Source organism: Dermacentor silvarum, chromosome 3 (genome assembly GCF_013339745.2).
Source record: "Dermacentor silvarum isolate Dsil-2018 chromosome 3, BIME_Dsil_1.4, whole genome shotgun sequence".
Classification (NCBI taxonomy): domain Eukaryota; kingdom Metazoa; phylum Arthropoda; class Arachnida; order Ixodida; family Ixodidae; genus Dermacentor; species Dermacentor silvarum.
The window spans coordinates 69,825,248-69,832,838 of record NC_051156.1 but is presented as its reverse complement, the minus strand read 5'-3'; the positions used below and the strand labels follow the sequence as shown (position 1 = coordinate 69,832,838).

At 47.9% G+C, this 7,591-nt stretch overlaps 1 pseudogene; it reads left to right on the top strand.

The window, feature by feature from the left end:
* Nucleotides 1-5,630: 5,630 nt before the first annotated feature.
* Nucleotides 5,631-7,023, top strand: LOC119443849 (beta-1,3-galactosyltransferase 5-like; annotated as a pseudogene).
* Nucleotides 7,024-7,591: the final 568 nt, after the last annotated feature.

Genomic DNA, 7,591 nt, shown 5'->3' with positions numbered 1-7,591 from the left:
GAAAGAAAAAAAAAGCGCGTTATGCAGTACAGCCGCATCGTAATTCTCATTGTGCTTGAGGCAGCTAGCAGAAGTATGATTTACATCTAAGCCATTTGAGTGAAGGCATGAAAGCACAACTCGGTTGTCTTAAGGTCGGTGCATGCTTAGATGAGTGCGCGTGGGGCAAAGGTCAAATCTGCGTTGCATATTGACTCCCCCTTTTTTTAATCATATTCGCCGCTACAGAGGTTTCTTTTGGGGCTAAGCACTTTAAGAGTGGAAAGGGCCGCTATCCCGGTCATAGTAGGTGTTAATTTTACACGCACACACGCATCGTCTCCGGTCAAAGTAACAGCATCGAGTCTTCTAGTGACGGTGCTGGCAGCCATCCAGAGCTCTTTCGGACGTTCCTGTGGCTGAGAAAAAAAAAGTGTTCCTTTTCTTGCTAGATATGAAGGCGAATGGAAATAGGTGCAAGAAAACAGCGTGTAGGTTGTTCCCTTTTCATCTTGTAGATGAAAAGGGAACAAACCACCGGCATTTCATCCGCTTTTTTTTTCGAAATGTAAACTTCTCTGTTAGTTGCAGAGAACCAAAATTTTCCACCGAGTACGGAACCAAACAAACCATTTTCTATGAACAATTGTTCATGCTTGATGCCTGCGCGAACGTGGAGAACATACTGGCAGGGTGTCCCGTCGAGGCCGTTGTCGAAAAAAGGAACAGTCGTAGTGCAGGTAATATACAGTATGGTATGGTATGGTAAAACTTTATTATTGTCCCTCGGAACGCGCGTGAGCACGTAGCGGGCCGCTCCCACGTCGGCACAGAAAGGCCGAGCCTCTCTGCTGCGTCGCGGGCCCGATGGACAGCCCATAGCTGTGCTTCAAGATCGGGGCTGCTTAGGGCAGCCTCCCATTTGGTCGACGTGACATCGTCGCCGTCGTGTAACGCGGGGCACCGCCAGTTCCAAGTCAGCTAGGTCTGAGCATAGCTCGCAAGTATTGGTCGATTGTATGTCTGGGTATATTCTGTGTAACAGTGCGGGGTTAGGGTATGCCCCGACCTGGAGTAATCTGAGTGTCAACGCCTGTGGTCTGTTTAGTTTGCTATGTGGCGGAGGATATCGTCTCCGTCCCATGTAAAAATGTTTGTTAAGTTCGTTATATGAGGATGGAGGGTCCCGATTGTCCATAACCTCAGCGTCGCGCCACCCGGTAGCTACGCGGTCAACGACTCCTCGCGCAGCTCTGTGGGCCGACTCGTTGAGGTTGGGCAGGGCGCCCTTGATCTGCCCCATGTGTGCAGGGAACCAGGTGATCGTGTGCGACTTGATGTCCTTGTCCCGTAGAATGCGCACGACCTGCTCCGAAACGGTGCCCTTGGCGAAAGCTCGTACAGCCGTCCGCGAGTCGCTGTAGATCGTGGTCCTTTTGTCGTCCAGCAGGGTCAGGGCTATGGCCACCTGCTCCGCCACCTCGGCCGACTTCGTTCGAACAGTCGCACAGTTCGTGATTTTCCCATCGTGATCGATGCCCACCGCTACGAACGCCGTCCCGTCGGGGTACCGGGCAGCATCAACAAAAGAGCAATCCGGAGCCTCTTCCCGAGCTTTGCCCAGGAGAGCCTTGGCCCTAGCTCGTCTCCGACCCATGTTGTGTTCGGGATGAACGTTGCGTGGAATTGGAGCCACGACAATGCGTTCCCGCTGTTCTCGAAGGAGACCGCAGAAGCGGGACTCGATTTCCGCCGGAGGAACCCCCAGCTCCCGCAGGATCCTCCTACCCGCTTGGGTGGTGGACAGCCTGGCGTACTGCGCCCTCTCCTGCGCTTCCGCGATCTCTTCCAGCGTGTTGTGCATGCCGAGACACATCAGTTTCTCCGAGCTTGTGTACATGGGGAGGTCGAGGGCCCTCTTGATAGTCTTCCTGATCAACGCGTTGAGCTTGTCCCTCTCCGACCTTTGCCAATTGTTCATGGCCGCCACATAGGTAAAATGACACATTACAAAGGCGTGCACCAGTTTCACAAGATTGTCCTCTCTAAGACCCTGCTGCCGGTTGGCAACTCTCCGTATGAGTCTGATGGTATTATCGGTTTTCTTGGCTAGTTTAGACACCGTCAGGTTATTGGAGCCGTTTGATTCGATCGTCATACCTAGGACCCGGAGGGAGTCCACCCTGGGGATGAGACCCTCCTCACTTGTCTGTAGAGTGATGTCGATGTCCTCTACAGGCTTCCAACCCTTCGGTTTTGGCCCCCTTCGCCTGGGCCTGTAAATGAGCAGCTCTGATTTCCGAGGGGAACACCGAAGGCCGATCGGCTTAAGATATTCCTCCGTTATCTCGATGGCTTCCTGCAACGCAGCCTCCACCCGTCCATCACTGCCTCCAGTACACCAAATGGTGACGTCGTCTGCATATATTGTGTGGTTGATACCCTCGACTTCGAAGAGTCTCCTCGACAGACCGATCATGGTTAGGTTAAACAGGGTCGGGGATATGACAGACCCCTGTGGCGTCCCTCTCAAACCCAGCCTAACCGAGTCCGAAACGAGGTCTCCCGCCCTGAGAGTGGCTTCTCTGTCCGCAAGGAATGATCGTGTGTAGTCGTGGAAGTGCTTGCCCAACCCGAGGCTAGATATCTGGCTCAAGACAAAGGAATGCAAGACGCTGTCAAAGGCCTTCTCCAGGTCTAATCCAAGTATGGCTCTCGTGTCCCTCGTGTTACGGTCAATGACTTGATATTTTATCAGCTTCATGGCATCCTGCGTTGACAGTCCTGCATGAGGCCTATCATATTGTGTGGGTAAATATTCCGGTCTTCCAAGTATCGCGAGACCCTGTTTAAGATAGCATGTTCGGCGACCTTGCCAACGCACGAAGTGAGTGAAATTGGTCGGAGGTTATCGAGACTAGGGGGCTTGCCCGGTTTGGGGATGAGAAGGGTGGCAGCCCTCCTCCACATCTCCGGTACTTTTCCATCGTTCCGCATCTTGTTGATAACGTCCGTCAGGTACTCCACCGACTTGTCGTCCAAGTTCCTCAGTGCCTTGTTTGTAACTCTATCCGGACCCGGGGCCGACCTGCCGTTTAAATCGTGCAGGGAACGCCGGATCTCCTCGTCACCAAACTCCGCATCCAGCTCCGGGTTCGCGACGCCCCCATATTCTGGGATGGGGGACGCCGGACCGGAGGCTACCCGCAAGTACTTCTCGATCAACCTTTCCATAACCTCCTCGTCCGAGGATTCTTGCCTGGCCCCGTGCAGCGCTCTTCCCAGCGTGCTACGCTGGTTCGACTTGGTGTTGGTCTCGTCCAGAAGATGCTTTAGGAGGTTCCAGGACCCCCCGCTCCGCATCTGGCCGTCAATCGAGTTGCAAACTTCATCCCATTGAGGTAATATGCAGTGAATAATAAAAACGATATTATCGGCGTTTTTAGATAATCTACAGTGAATAATAAAACGCCGATAATATCGTCTAAAAGAAGCACTCGTAGTGCAGATCATATACGGTACGTTAATAGCAAAACTCCACTCTATTCTGTTTTGAGGGGAAGATATGGCATCAAATTCAGAAATGTCACATTTTTCATTTATATCAAGTATGCGTCACTATCTCAACGCAGTAAAACGCTTTCAACGTACTACCCGGAGCTTTTAGAGCGAGCGTGTTGTCTGCAAGCGTATTGCGAAAAAGAAGACAACGCTTCCGAAATCACGGATATTACCTGCAGGTTGGCAGCAATCTATAAGGTTCCTTCTCACCATTGGCGCCTCGTGATAAGATGATTATCACAACGCGCACGTCGCTGCAGTAGCAGTTTTGCCTGCGATTGGTTTCGTCGTTACAGCAAGACACTGACAAGCGCAACGAATTTTGCCGTTTCAAGTCGTGATGTGCTTCCTTTTGAACTCCGCGACATGTGTTCACGTGTCCTCTCTGCGGTGCTACACAACATAACTTTACAAAACGGAAGCTAACAGCGGCACCGTTCTAGCTACGGTGACAACGTCAGGGTCATACACTGTGGCCAGCATACGACAGCGGTGCTGAGAAACCACCTCGAGAACAGCTAGGGCGCAATAGGGCAATGACAGCGGAGGCTGCAGCGATGTGGTTCCGTATTGTTTCCTACAGGTTGTGCGTCCATTTAATAACCCTTTATTGAAAATAAAGGAAAAGTCGAGCACTAAGACACAGCTGAAACAGCTGCTGGAAAAGGGGGTTTGTGTTTGAATTTCCGCGTAGCAGAATTATGTTTTCTCGTATGTTGAAATTACAATCCGACACCACCATGTCTGCAGCTTTTGTGTAACTCGTACTCTGCGAATTTTATGCCGCATTTCACTTTTAGAAATTCAATATTTTAAGTAACACATATGCGCCCCGCTGAGGGCCTGCGTGGTTCGTGATGATTTTTATCAAAGGGACAACGCCGCCGACGCCGGCGCCGACACCGTATGTTCTGTGACACTGGGCCCTGAATGCTATCGCGTAAAATTATTATAGAAAGTGACGACTCATGCAGTATAGCAGGCCAAAATATAGGACTGCTTATCAATCGCGGCCTGCTGAAAAGGTGCATGCATGACTTTTGGAGCAGCTTTTGAAAGGCCAACCGCTAAAGGTCACAGTACACAGGGGAGGGTCTTTCGACGTGACGAGCGTTCAGGTGAAACAATAAGAGTAGTAGGTGGAGTCAAGTTTCGTATGGCTTCGACGAAGACCATAACAACACGTAGGTAGAAAAGGTCACTCCAAACGTCAGAAAAATAAAGATTATAACTGAGCAAGATCGTTAACACTGAAGTTAACTGAAACGTAATAACACGATAGTTAGGCGGCTATACATCGTTAGACGTACTTTGTCACGCCTTAGCAGATAGAAGAGCAAAGACATCCTACAAACATATCTGCAGCATTCAAAGTCTGTAGGGGCTAATCACAATTAAAGCCCTTTGGTCGACGACTTCATTGTTTCTTCTGAACATAGCTTGTGGAAGAGCGTGTAGAAATGTTATTGCGATTATGTCGATTAAGGAAGCCGGTGCACAAAATTATTTGCAATTTCAATTCACGGCTCGTCTAGTTCTAATTCGCTCCTGTTCTTTTCTACAGTCCCCATTATTAGCTCAAGTATTCGTGCGTAGAATTACAGTCACCAGAATAATACTTAACGTTTTTTACTTACAAATAATTACGGATTAGACTTCCGTTGCGATGAAAGGTTTTTTAGATTCCAGGTTTTCTGAACTGAGCTATATCTGCGATTGCTGCCGTTCATTCACAGAGGACACAATATTGAAGTGGTGGTACACAATGACCAACTAAGTCTCGAGGTAACATTTAATAACCCATGCTTTTTTCTACTGACATATGTGCTTATTTGATCTACACCATAATAGCATAAATGCAGAACTCTAGCGGGCAACAGCGCCACTATTCGCTTCCCTCCGAATAGAAAAGAGCAGACGGATTGTGCAGCTGAAAACTAAAACGTTCATGATTTATTTTGTTATTCTTTCGCAAGAAATTTGACAATGGCTTCATTGGCGGAAAAGTAACAGCAGGTGGCTCGGCTTAAAATTTTTCTTTTTCTTGGCACGAGCAAAAGGTCAACTTTCTCGCGTGGCAATGAAGACAGTGCACGTAAACTGCGCGCGCCTTCGACGCGATATCTTAGTACACTCTCCATATTTGCACCTTTGTATTGTGACAACAAGCAATTGAGGACCACGTTATGGGCACCCCCAAGAATAGTGGAGCTCAACCGAAGATACAGAAGAGCAGCATTTCGAAGGTTTCGGTGACTACCCCCTTTCGTAAGAAGTGTTACATCACTCTCTTAGTTGTCGTTCATGCCTTCTTCGTTGCGGTGCTTTTTAGTGACCATGGTCCTTATATTTTGAGGACACTTAGACGGAATGGTATAGCGACAAGTACAACAAGCTATAGGAAAGTAAATGTGACGTCCAGAGCTACATACGGTTGGAAGACATTGACAGCGTGCAGTAATCAAAGCCCTAAGATACTCTACTTCATAGATACCACTCCAAATAACCTCGAAAAACGTCAGTGGCTTCGGAAGACCATCGGCGATCCTTATGTTCAGTCCTTCATGAACTTCAGCATCGTTTTCTTTGTTGGTTCATCGGCTAATCATGAAGAACAGCGCGTGCTTGTAGAGGAAGCTATTCGCGAGGGAGACCTTGTTGTGCTCAACATCACAGAGAGCCACCGTAACCTCACCCTGAAGTTTCTTCTGGTTGCAAAGTGGATTCTTGATATCTGCCCTCTTGATTCTACAGTCACTCTTGTCAAGATGGATGATGACGTGTTAGTCAACGTCTACGCGTTATCGTCTTACGCGAGCAGCAGTGTAATGTGGCTAACTGGCATCCACTGCGTCATTTACAGAAACGTACCTCCACAGAGAAAAAGGACTGATCAGTGGTACGTAAGCAAAGAGGAGTACGCATCTGACGTGTACCCTGCCTACTGTGCTGGAGAGGCATTAATCATGAAGCCTTCGTGTTGTCCGCCATCGTGAGCGCTGCAGTTCGTGTGCCGCACTTCTGGATCGCCGACGTCTACGTGACCGGAATCGTAGGAGAATTCGCCAACGTGAATCTGGTGGACTTATCGCGGCACGTCATATTTTACAAACAGAAAAACATGGTGACCGTTGGTGATACAACGTTGTTTGTTTACACGCGCTCAGCTGGAGCGTCCAAAGAGAAAATTCACTTTCTTTGGGATAGCATTCGGCAGAGAAATCAGACATTGCAGCGAGATTTTCACAAATATGTAGAAGTACACTATCGTACTGTAGGGTAAATTAGAAACTCCAAATTAATGTAGCGTGCAACGGTATTATAACCAGCAGCCAATGTGTATTGTTTTCTGAATTTGTACAATGAAATCTTTCGAAAGTGCGCCCATATCACTGGGCAACCGAAGCGAACACAAGCATATGTCTTTGTTATTAAAACAGGATGAAGAAAAATAAACACTCGGCAGGTGATAATATCATACAATTCTGTTTCTGTCTCTTTAGTTTCACTACCAGAAGAATTCACCACTTATAATCACTAACACTTATCGTAAGAAAGAAGGCTAATTGCATTAATGTCGCCAATTATCTCCAAAGCATGAATTCACTGCCAATATTTCTTAAACTAAATCTTGAATCGGCTTACACAGACTTAGATGGACCATTTATAGTGAGTGCGAGAGAGCCTCGCTGTGTAGAATGTTGACGAGTTTGAGTCCGGTTGAGCCTGACAGAGAATTTTGGTGAGTGAGCCCTAGTGAGTCCAGAGAAAAAATATTTTCTGAGTTAGTCTGGGTGAGTTCCATTTATATTGCCCCCATGTGACACTCATGCACATCCAATAAATTTGCCTTCTATAGATGAATACCCAGAATATATGTATGGTGGAAGTATACTACATTAAGTGTTAGCTAAGGTTACAGCTTCCAAGCTGCTTTGAATTGAGTATACCGTATACAAACCTCGTTCCCCCTTTTTCGGCATAGATATAGGTAGTGGTAGTTTTTAAGAACGCGCCGACTCATACGCTCTTACAGGCCTCAGTGCGAGTG